Source organism: Oryctolagus cuniculus, chromosome 4 (assembly GCF_964237555.1).
Source record: "Oryctolagus cuniculus chromosome 4, mOryCun1.1, whole genome shotgun sequence".
NCBI classification, from domain to species: Eukaryota; Metazoa; Chordata; class Mammalia; order Lagomorpha; family Leporidae; genus Oryctolagus; species Oryctolagus cuniculus.
In genome coordinates this window covers 32,643,291-32,655,743 of record NC_091435.1, presented here as the reverse complement: position 1 = coordinate 32,655,743, position 12,453 = coordinate 32,643,291, and the positions used below count along the sequence as shown (strand labels likewise).

Genomic DNA, 12,453 nt, shown 5'->3' with positions numbered 1-12,453 from the left:
TTTTTGTCTTTTTCTAGTTTTGCCGACATTTTTAAAATTTACATTATAGTAAAAAGGCTTAACACTTCACCAAATAAAAAGTTTAACAAGTAAAAAAGCAAAAAAAAAATAGTTTATTGGAAATGTAGACAATGGTTATAAATAAGAATCGAATGGAAAAAAATGACCATTTCATCACATACAGTACATTTTAAAGTAACCATAGATGACTAAAACTGTAATATTATAGCATTCTTAACAATTGGTTTGACAGTAGAATAAAACAAAGTTTCACAAAAGAATATATATAGCAAAACTGCAGAAATACCCAGGCCTTCCCTTCCAGTCCCTTCTCTCCCCTCCCCTCCCCTCCCCTCCCCTTTTCTTTTCTTTTTAAAAATTTTATCTCCCAAATATAAGGCAGAACATGTGCTATTCGTTGTTCTGGGCCCAGGTTATTTCATTCAACACAATGTTCTCCAATTATATCTGTTTTGCTGCAAATAGTAGAATTTTATATATATATATATATTATATATATATTTATATATATATATATATAATATATTCAGTTTTGCCAGTACCATTTGTTGAAGAGATTATCTTTATTCTGCTGTATGGTCTAACCATTTTTGTTTTAAAAAAATCAGTTGGCTGTATGTACATGGTTTAATCTCTAGTGTCTCTATTCTCTTCCATTGATCTATGTATCAGTTTTAATGTCAGTACCAAACTGTTTTAAGTACTACTTCTTCGAAGTTTTCTTTTAAATCAGGTATTGTGATGCTTCCAGCTTGATTTTTGTTTATCAGGATCACTTTGGCTATTCTGGGTCTTTTGTGTCTTTTAATGAATTTTAGGAATTTTTTCCTAATTATGTAAAGAATGTCACTATTATTTTGATGAGGTTTCATTGTAGATTGCTTTAGGTGGTGTAGACATTTTAATGGTATTGCTGCAATATATGAACAAGGAATAGCTTTCCATTTTTTTGTGTGTGCTTGATTATTTCTTTCATCAAAGATTGGTAATTTTCATTGTAGAGAACTTTCACTTCTTAGGTTAGATTTATTGTTGAATATTTGATTTTCTTTGTGTGTGATGTTGTGAATGGGATTTCTTTCTTGGTTTCTCTTTCAGTGAGTTCATCATTAGCATATAAAAAGCTACTGTTTTGCCTATGTTTATTTTGTAACCTGCAACTGAGCTGAACTAGTTCATCAATTCTTACAGCTTTTTGATGGAGTGTTTAGGTTTCTCCATGTGCAACATCATGTTAACTGCAAACATGGGTAATAAGACTTCCTGTTTCCTATTTTGATGCCCTTTATTTCTTTCTCATCATTTATATTGCTCTTGCTAAATCTTCCAGTACTATATTGAATAAGAATGGAGAAAGTAGACAGTTCCAGATCTCAGGGGAAGTGCTTTGAGCTTTTCCCCATTATGATATTAGCTGTTGGTTTGTCATATATAGCCTCTATAATTTTGAGGAATTCTTATTCTATTCCTAATTTGTCCATAATTTTTATCATGAAGTGGTGTTCAACCTTATCAAATGCTCTCTCTGAATCTGTTGAGTTGACCATAAGTTTTTGTTCTTCATTCTATTGATGTTATTTATGATAATTAGTGATTTGTGAATGCTAAACCACTCTTCAACTTCTGGGATAAATCCCATTTAATTGTCATATATGATCTTTTATGATGTAGTTTCAGATTGTATTTGCTGGTATTTTATTTAGAATATTTGCATCCATGTTCATTAAGGATACAGGTCAGTAGTTTTCTTTCCATGTCATGTCTTTGGGTTTGGTATCACAGTAATGCTGGCTTCATACAAAGAGTGTGGCAGAGAACCATCCTGTTCAATAGTTTGAATATTTTGAAAAATATTGGAGTTACTTCATTTTTTATTGTTTTTTAGAATTCAGTACTAAAATCATCAGGTCCTGGACTTTTCCTTGATGGGAAACTTGATTATTGCTTCAATCCCATTGTTTTTCATGGATCTGTTTAGGCTGTCTATATCTTTGTGACTTAATCTTGGTAGGTTATATGTATCCAGGAGTTTATCCACTTCTTTGAGGTTTTCCAATATATTAACTTTCAATCTTTTTAATTTGCTGATACTTGATTTGTGGCCTCATATGTTTTCTATCCTAGAGAAATGTTCCTTGTGCTGATGAGAAAAATGTGTATTCTGTAGCAAATGAATGAAATGTCCTGTACATGTCTGTTAGGTCCATTTGCCCAACAGTATGTTTCAACCTGAAAAATCTGTACATTGATGAGATTGGTGTTGAAGTCATCAACTGTTTAGGTTTAACAGTATTTGCTGTATATATCTGAGAAGTATTGTGTTGGGTACATATATATACTTATGATTATTATGTCTTCTTGCTGAATTGATCTTTTACCAAAATATCATGTCCTTCTTTATCTCTTTTCATAGTTTTTTGATTTAAAGTCTGTTTTATGTTACATCAGTGTAGCTACTTCTGCTAGTTTTTGGTTTCTATTTGCCTGGTATATCTTTTTCTATCCCTTCACTTTAAGTCTGTATATATATTTGTTTGTGAAGTGGACTTTCTTGTAGGCAACATATAGTGAGGCTTCAGTTTTTTAATCCATTCAGCCAAACTAAGTCTTCTTGTTGGAGAGTTTAATCCATTTACATTCAAGGTTAGTATTGATAGTTAAGAAATAAGACCTGCCATTTGTTAATTGGACAATGATTCTACCAGCTCTGTTAGTGAATTCAGTGGTTTCTGGTTTTTCTTGTTAAGTTGGTCTGATGGCGGTAAATTCTTTGTTTTTGTTTATCTGGAAAATACTTTAGTTCTCCTTTGTTTTTAAATGATAGCTTCACTAGATACAATATTCTTGGTTGGAAGTTTGTTTTTTTCTGTTTAAGACCTGGAATATATCATCTCCCTCTCTTCTGAAGGCCATATTTTCTAATCTGTCTTTATTTGTCTTCGAATTGCCTTTGTTTCTCTGTATTTCAAGTATGCTTGGATGGCTGCATAGGGAGAAGCCACACTGATCTCAGTCACAGAGCGATACCAGAAAAACAAAGGAAGAAACTCTTTTCCTGGGGTTCTGAAGGACAGAAAATGTCAGTGGAGAATGGACAAAAGAGACCAGAGAGGCCAGTGCCATGGTTCACTTGGTTAATCCTCCACCTGTGGCGTCTAGTCCGGGTTCTAGTCCTGGTTGCTCCTCTTTCAGTCCAGCTCTCTGCTATGTCCCGGGAGGGCAGTGGAGGATGGCCCAAGTGCTTGGGCCTTGCACCCCATAGCAGGCCAGGAGAAGCACCTGGCTCCTGGCTTCGGATCAGCGCAGCGTGCCGGCTGTAGTGGCCATTTGGGGGGTGAACCAACAGAGGGAAGACCTTTCTCTCTGTCTCTCTCTCTCACTGTCTAACTCTGTCAAATAAAAAAAAAATTATATATAAAAAAAGACCACAGACTCTGTGGAACAGTGAAAAGAGAGGACAGATATGCATCTGCAGGCCTCATGGTGCCAGCTACTGCTGTGTATACACAGCTGGTGCCTGGCTGGGAAGCACCATCTTCCCAGTCAAGTTGAGAGGAGGCTGCCATACCCCACCACTAGCAGCTTTGACAGAAGGAGAATTCCTTAGTCCTAACCGGCTTTGAATATGCACCCAATTCTAGGGCATCTCACTATTTAAAAGAAATGTTAATGGAGACAAAGACTCCAGAATCATAGTAATTTGGGACTTCAACACCGTACTTTCATCAATGGACAGATCAACTAGATAGAAATTTAACAAGGAAACAACAGAGCTAATTGACACAATGGACCAAATGGATGTCACTGATATCTACAGCAGTTTTCATCCCACAGTTGAAGAATGCACATTCTTCTCATCAGTGCATGACACTTTCTCTAAGATACACCTTATGCTAGGCCATAAAACAAGTCTCAGCAAATTAAAAAAAAAAAAGTCATAATCATACCTTGCGTCTTCTCTGACCACAAAGAAATGAAGCTGAAAAATAACAATTTAAGAAACCCGAGAACATAAGCAAACACTTGGTTACTGAATAACATGCTCCTGAATGAACATTGGGTCATAAAAGAAATAAAAAATTTGGGACTGGCACCGTGGCACAGTAGGTTAATCCTCCGCCTGTGGTGTCGGCATCCCATATGGGAGCCGGTTCTAGTCCAGGCTGTGCCTCTTCCAATCCAGCTCTCTGATATGGCCAGGGAAAGCAGTGGAGGATGGCCCTAGTCCTTGGGCCCCTGTACCCATGTGGGAGACCAGGAAGAAGCACCTGGCTTCTGGCTTTGGATTGGCTCAGCTCCAGCTGTTGCAGCCATTAGAGGAGTGAACCGACAGAAGGAAGATCTTTCTCTCTGTCTCTTCCTCTCACTGTCTGTAACTCTACCTCTCAAATAAAATAAACAAAATCTTAATAAATAATTCCTAGAAATGAATGAAGGTGACAACACAATATATTCAGAACTTATGGGATAGAGCCAAAGCAGTATTTAGAGGCATGTTTATAGTAATTAGAGCTTACATGAAGAAATTGGAACAGCATCATATGAATGATCTAATAATGCATCTCAAGGACTTAGGAAAACAAGAACAAACCAAAGCCAAAATTAGTAGGAGGAAAGAAATACTGAATATTATAGAATAAAGAAAATTAAAACCAAAAAATGATTTAAAAAATCAGTGAAATTAAGAGCTATTTTTTGAAAAAGGAAAAACTGATAGGCTCTTTGCCAAATTAACCAAAAAAAAAAAAAAAGGAAGAATACCCAAATCAATAAACCCAGAGATGAAAAAAGAGATGTTGCAACAGATACCACTGAAGTAAAAAGAATCATCAGAAATTACTACAAATAGCTATATGCCAATAAATTGGAAAATCTAGAAGAAATGGATAGTTTTCTGAACAAATACAGTCTACCAAATTTGAATCATGAAGACAGAAAACCTAAGATGGAGATTGAATCAGCAATAAAGACTGCCCCCCCCCCCGCCCCAAAAAGAAAAGTCTAGGACAGAATGAGTTCACTGATGAATTCTACCAAAGTTTTAAAGAACTAATTCCAAGCCTTTTCAAACTATTCTAAACACCTGAAAGAGAGGGAATCCTCCCAAACTCCTTTTATGAGGCCAAGCATCACCTTACTCCCCAAACCAGAAAAACATATAATAAGGAAGAGAACTATTAACAAATATCTCTTATGACCATAGATGCAAAAATCCTCAATAAAATGCTAGCTAGCTAATCAAACCCAACAATACTTCAGAAAGATCATTCACCTGGACCAAGTGAGATTTATCCCTGTGTTCAAGGATAGTTCAGCATTCACAAATCAATAAATGTGATACATGATATTAACAAATTGAATAATAAAATCCATATGTTATATCAATAGATGCAGAGAAAACATTTGATAAAATAGAAGATTCTTTCATGATGGAAACCATAAGCAAATTGGACATAAAATACATTTCTCAACACATTCAAGGCAATTTTGTATGACAAACTCACAACCAGCAACATATTGAATGGGGAACAGTTGGAAGCATTTCCACTAAGATCTAGACCCAGGCAAGGAGATTCACATTCACATTGCTATTCAGTATACTTCTGAAAGTTTTAGCCAGAGAAACTAAGCAAGAAGGAGAGAAACTATTTGCCAATAAAGGATTAATATCCAGAATATATATGGAACTCAAGAAACTCAACAATAACAAAACAAACAACCCAGCTAAAAAATGGACAAAGGACATGAACACGAGATTTTCAAAAGAGGAAATACAAATGGCCAACAAACACATAAAAAATGCTCAGGATCACCAGCCATCAGGGAAATGCAAATGAAAAGCACAATGAGATATCACCTCAGTGAATAGTTAGATGGTTACCTTTCAAAAATCAAAAAATAACAAATAATAGTTACGATGTGGAGAAAAAGTCCTGTAATACACTGTTGGTGGTCACATAATCTTGTATAATAATTACATAATACAGTATGGAATTTTTCAGAAACTAAAAATATATCTACCATAGGACCCAGTTATTCTACTCCTGGGACTATAGCCAAAGGAAATTAAAGCAGTGTGTTAAAGAATTACCTGCACTTCCATGTTTATAGATGCTCAATTCACACAAGCTAAAATATAGAATCAACCTAGATGCCTATCAACTTACTACTGGATAAAGAAAATGCCATACACACACACACACACACACAAATATGTATGTATATATATATATATATATATACACACATGATAGGATACTCAGACAAAAAAAGAATGAAACCCAACATTTGTGACAACATGGATGCAACTGAAGATCATTAGGGTAAGTGCAATAAACCAGACACACACAAAAAAACATATTTTTTCTTATTTGTGGCAGTAACATGTATATAGAGAAAACAAAAAATTGTATGGATGTCAGATCATTTGGTATATAGTTATAAATAGGGTTTCACTGAATCGTACTATGCAGGTGAGAATATACTTTTACTTCACATATTATTAAAAAAGAAATGGAGTCGGTGAAATAGTGAGGACTCTTGGGGTTCCAGTAATGGTTTGTTCTTGGGGTTCCAGTAATGGTTTGTTCTTAATTTAAGTGTTGGTTTTGAGAGTGATCAGATGACAAAAAACACATTGATCTATACACTTAAGTGCATTTATTGGGGTGTATACTGTTTTAATAAGATTTAAAAAAAAAAAAAAAACCACTACTTCTCTCTTTTTATGATTTCATTTAGGGTCCAATCACATAATCTGGGGGTAATTCCCTATCTTAAGATTCCAAACTCAATCACATCAGCAAAGACCCTTTACCCAAATCAAGTAAAATTTATGAGATTCCCTGATTTAGCGATTTTTGTCACTGGGGGCAATTATTCAGCCAAATAGTCGCTCTGTCCACTATTTGCATTATTGACTAAGTAGTGGGGTTTTAAGTGATGTATAATACTACAATTTTCTCCATGCTCACTGATGCAGGATTAAAGATTCTGTGTGATATGTGAGTGTTGGAGAACTATAAACTGAATAACACTCTACAGGAAAAGGTGCCAAAGAAGCAGGTCTTGGCAAGTAGGGCGCAGAGCAGGAGCTAGCTCATAACTTGGCGATAATACTTCACATAAATTAAAGTAATGTTAATTGTCTCCCTCAAAGCAAGGCCATTACGCAGCTTATTGCTCCTACCTTAAGAATTTATTTTGGTCTTTCTTGTGGTCCTACCTTTACAATGGTATTTTACTTTTTTACCCAGCGGGGATATAAACACCTCCCTGACAGATTTTTCTGATATATTTCATCTCTAAGTGTAACACGAGGAAGAAGTAACAGACCAAATGGGTCCCGACAAGCTCTGTTGCAGTCAAAGGCAAAGGGGCTTTAGCATGGCTTCAGCAGGTGGAGCTTCATTCTGAAACACAATGCCTCACAAATGCTGAGAAGGTGTGTGTGTCTACATTTCCTGGCCATGAACAACTTAGCTGTCCGTGACCTTGCCACTGACCAGGGAGGGATTTTTTACTTCACTTTCTTTCTTCATTGTATGGACTTGAGACCATCATAACTTTGAAAGAGGTGTTTCCCTCCTTAAACACATCTTTATTAATCGCTGACTGTGTGTCAGATACTGTGTGCAAAGCCCTGGCTAATACAGTTCCTTTCTTTCATTCTCTGTTAATACCGTTCCAGGAAATTTGTAAGTTTCTCAAAACGTTGCAAAGTCCTGTGCTTAGCCATTTAAAACTGAGCCAAGGTCACAGAAGGACAGCTTAGTTGGAGGGGGGTGGAAAGGAAAAAATAAGAATGCTAAGAAGTTACATAAATGTCCTCTAGCTCATTCCTGGTTCTGAGGCCTAATGTACTGTAGCAATTCATCAGTCATTCTAATAGTCTTTTAACTTCTGTCAGAAAGCCTACTAAATGCTAACATCTTAAATGTTTAATATTCTAAAACATATTTTCATTAATCATGCAAATTATCTGGGCATCCATATTTTACAATAACCTCTTTTTAGATTAAGAGGCCTAAAGCTTTGTGTGTGAAAGACCCATGTTATTGAGTGATATTGTAGGTGAAATATAACTTAGAATTCATGAATTTTGGAAGAGAAAAGTTACTAGTATGATTTCAGTATTGATGAGCTATTTCATATATATATACACTCTCCAAAAATACTATTTATTTATTTATTTTTAAATTTTTTGACAGGCAGAGTGGACAGTGAGAGAGAGAGACAGAGAGAAAGGTCTTCCTTTGCCGTTGGTTCACCCTCCAATGGCCACCGCGGCCGGCGCACCGCGCTGATCCGATGGCAGGAGCCAGGTGCTTATCCTGGTCTCCCATGGGGTGCAGGGCCCAAGCACTTGGGCCATCCTCCACGGCACTCCTGGGTCACAGCAGAGAGCTGGCCTGGAAGAGGGGCAACCGGGACAGAATCCGGTGTGCCGGCGCCACAAGGCGGAGGATTAGCCTAGTGGAGCCGCGGCGCCGGCCCAAAAATACTATTAATATCAAATATTCCTGATTAAGTAGTAAGCAGCTAAAATGTGCACTTGCTCTGTTCTATTTTGTTACATAGTTGGTAGATGACTATTAAATGTGGGTATTTGTGCGTTGTCCTGGTAGAAACGACCTGATATTTCCAAGCAAAGTAATTATGGGTTTTGTTACTGGTAAGGAAGAGAATATGTGTTCCTTGCAGTTAGGTTGGTCTGAATTATTCCATGGAAATCTCCATGTGGGCACTGGCAGTCATCCCAATTCCAGGAATTCTTAGTCACTTGGAAGGAAAACAAACACACTGTGGATGTGGACCCTGTGGAACAAATGAAGAAGGAACTGAAAGGTAGAGGAGGGACAAGGGTGCATTTTGGTGTTGGTGCACATGCTTCACTCTTTTCTCTTTTGTTCTTGAAGCTCCACGATTGTCAGCAGGGATGGAGGCTGGTCATGAAAGAGAAATACCATACTGTAGAGGTTTACAGAAACCGTTTAAATAACTATCCTGGAGTTGCGCAGCAGTGCTCACCACACCTGAAAAGTCACCTAAGTAACTGGACTCTAAGAGATGGCGATCAGTGTAGCAGCCTGGTTCTCTACGAGAAACAGGTGAGACAATCGGGTTAGCACAATTCAAGGAAGACTTATTGACAAAGGGTGGGAGTGGGTGGGGTAGAAAGCACTGAGTTAGCGAGGCATTAATGAATGCTGGCTCGAAAGGGGGGCTGTAGCTCCAGCGTGGTGAGTGAAGGGTGGGCCTTGGGAAAGCAGTGATAACCAGATTCTGAAGGAAAGTGTCGTGCAAGACATCCCCTTCAGAGGACTTTGACTAAGGGGGACAGGCAGCAGAGAGTGGCCTCCCAGAGAACACGTGCCCAACCCTCCCCCCCCACCCCACCCCCAACCCCCGCCACGCCAGGGTTCTGATAGGACTTCCCGCTCACAGAGCCCACACAAACCCTAAGGGCACGGATCCTCCATGGAGGCCACACAGCAAACCTCCCTGAGTGGATGGAGGGTTTCCCACGTGGACAGTGGGTTAGAGGGAGACACGGGGAGTGAGAAACCTGTCATTTTGGGGTGCATCCTTCTCCTTTGGTTATGCTACCAAAATCCACAACTGTCTTTTGAATGATGTTGTACTTTCTTGGAATTTAAAACTTTTTTATCATTTAATATCTTTTATTTTTTGGTGGTATTTTTCAATATTTCTGGCAGCACTGCTGTTTCATCAGTACACTGACATAAACCTCCTTAGCCTCTGTGTAATCATGTATTTTTTAAAAAAAATTGATAGCCACAGTTCAATCTGTTCACTCTTTCCCCCATACAATTTCTCAGTACAGCAGTGTGCATTTCAGTGTTTGAAAGGAACACTCAAGACCTCACTGTTTCACATGGTTTGCCTTCTGATTATATTTCTCTAGTAAAATATTTAACCATTGCTTCCTGAGTGGTGGATTCTAAGGTGCAATAAAAACCTAAAGGGAAATATATTTGTTTTTACAGGGAGAGACAGCTTTTCTCCCAGAGCGTCTTCAGTGATTGCTGCGAGAAAGAATGAGAAAAGGTTTGAAGAATAAAGAGTTGCAGAAAACCAACTTACTGTCATACATAAGCCATGCAGCCCCCAGGCATAGTACTTATGTATCTCCTTTTGTTGAGTTCTCTATTTTTTATGAATATGAATATTGAGGAAAAAACTCCCATCTGCTCTCTTTTAGCTGATTCTATCACATTTCTGAGTTGTGCATCATTATGGAGCTTCAGAGAAAGATGATCATTTACATTGCATATGGATATAAAGAAGAGAAAGAGTTGATGAATTGCAAACAAGTATCATTTATATGGACAAAATGTGCCAGAAGTGCTTTTCACCCCATTTTACTCAGCAAATGGAATGATTCCTGCCCATTCCCTTGGCCTGGTGCCCGAGAACTCTGCGAAAAACAATCCTGTTAGCTTTATGGATCAGGTTCACACTCCTACCCTGTGGGGCAGTGGTGTTCTGCCATGTACCCCGAAGGTCAAAAGAGACCACTGAAAATACTAATGCCATTTTTTTTACATTCTTGTCTCATGGCTTCTTAATTTATAATATACATCACACAGACCTACTGATATTCTGTTAGTCATTCAAATGTTGGAAGTTTGCAATGATGAAGAGGGAAGAAGGAAAGCTCCAATGATAAGTTCAGCCTCTTTTTACACTCTGATTTTCCAGAACAGATCATTTGCCTGAATGCCTACAGGCTTGATAAATATACAAATGTCTATCTACATTTAGGGAGCCTTTCAAGGGGCTTCTCTATTTCTTATATCTTAATCAGCTTCTACCCCAAAACACATAAGTGATTAGGGTCTAACATGTGTAGTAATAGCAATAGTATCCCCCATTCTCTTATTTATTCCTTCATTAATGTAGATCCACGGATATATTCAATCATTCATTCTTCAAAAATGATTACTCCTATCAGGTGTCAAGCACAAAGAATCCAAGCTAAATACTGCAGAGCCCCCTGGCTAAATGGACCAGGAGTAAACAAAGAAATATTCTGTCACCACAGTAAGGTTTTCTCTCTGAGAATTCTGTTAAAGTGGCTGACTCTCTGTCGTTGCTTCTGCCAACACAATGGTCCTGACCTTTAGACAATTTACGTCCTAAGAAATAATTACTGTAAGTTCATGCCTTCATTATGGTAGTGCATGCACTGCTTTCTTTTTATGTTCAGAGATCAGTGGGTGAAAATGAAGGCGCAGACAGAATAAAGGGAGTGGTTTTTATGTACATACTATATGCTCTGCATTGAGTGCTTTATGCACATCTGTCGCTCCCCCTCTTCATGGAGGAACGACACCAAACCCTGCCTAGGCTTCATATCCGAGTCACGGCACCATTATGTCGCTCCCCGTCTTCGTGGAGGAACGACACAGGACCCTGCGTTGTTCTTTCGTCTGCTCGGCCCTTCCCGGGTTTGCTGCTGGTTCTTCCCGGGTTGGCTACCGTCCCTTCCACCTCCGTGGAAGGGCGGTTCCCCCTGCCACTTTCCCCACTTCCGCGGGGGAGCGGCACACCGCCGGCCGGCTCTCTCGGGGGCTGCACAGGTGTTCCTTCAGATAGATGTTCCCAGTGCATGTTGTCTCTCTCCTCCTTTATAGTCCTCTTCCACCAATCCCAACTCTGCTACCCACACGCCGAGTACGCTGCTCTCCTCCAATCAGGAGCAGGTCCTGCTGTTTATTGGTTGAACTGGAGGCAGCTGTGTAGAAGCTGTTACTCCCTTCTCAGCGCCATATTGTGGGAGAGCAGATGCATAGAATAAGTCTTAATTCCAGTAACTTAGTCTAGTCCGAGTTGCTCCCAGTTGCTCCCCACACACATCATCTCCTTAATTGACACCATTTTGTAGATTAAACTTAAGAAGGGAAGCAGTGGTTAACATGCCACTTGACATGCCTGCATACCCTATCCGAGTGCCAAGATTCACGGCCTGACTCCACTTCCAATTCCAGCTTCCTGCTAATGTGTACACCCGGAGGCAGTGGATGATGGCTCAAGTGCTTGGCTTTCTACCACCCACGTGGGAGACCTGGACTGAGTTTCAGGCTCCTGGAGTGAGTCTGGCCCAGCCTTGGCTGGTGTGGGCATTTGGAGAAGTAAGCCAGTAGATGAGAGCTCTTTCTTTCTCTCCTCTCTGTCTCACTCTCCCTTTCAAATAGATCAAAATAAATAAATAAAATTTAAAAATAATAAACCTTGAAGATAAATACCTACCCAGTGTTAAACAGTTCTCAAACCAGATGGTCAACTCCATGACCTCAGTCTAGGTATTCAGTTAAACAGTGAAGAAGATCAGAGCAATTCAGCAGTCAATTAGGAGGTAGCATAGAATTAGGCTAACTTCTTTCTTATTTCTATAGCCAAAAAGCC

At 38.8% G+C, this 12,453-nt stretch overlaps 1 long non-coding RNA gene across 2 annotated transcripts in view; it reads left to right on the top strand.

Moving 5' to 3' along the window:
• Nucleotides 1-10,807, top strand: part of LOC103350586 (uncharacterized) — a 143,753-nt gene extending 132,946 nt beyond the window's left edge. For both annotated transcript variants that reach the window (XR_007924709.2, XR_007924707.2), the window contains exons 4-5: nucleotides 8,940-9,131; nucleotides 10,032-10,807. This is a non-coding gene — a long non-coding RNA (uncharacterized lncRNA). The remainder of the gene's footprint in view (nucleotides 1-8,939; nucleotides 9,132-10,031) is intronic.
• The last annotated feature ends 1,646 nt before the right edge of the window (nucleotides 10,808-12,453 follow it).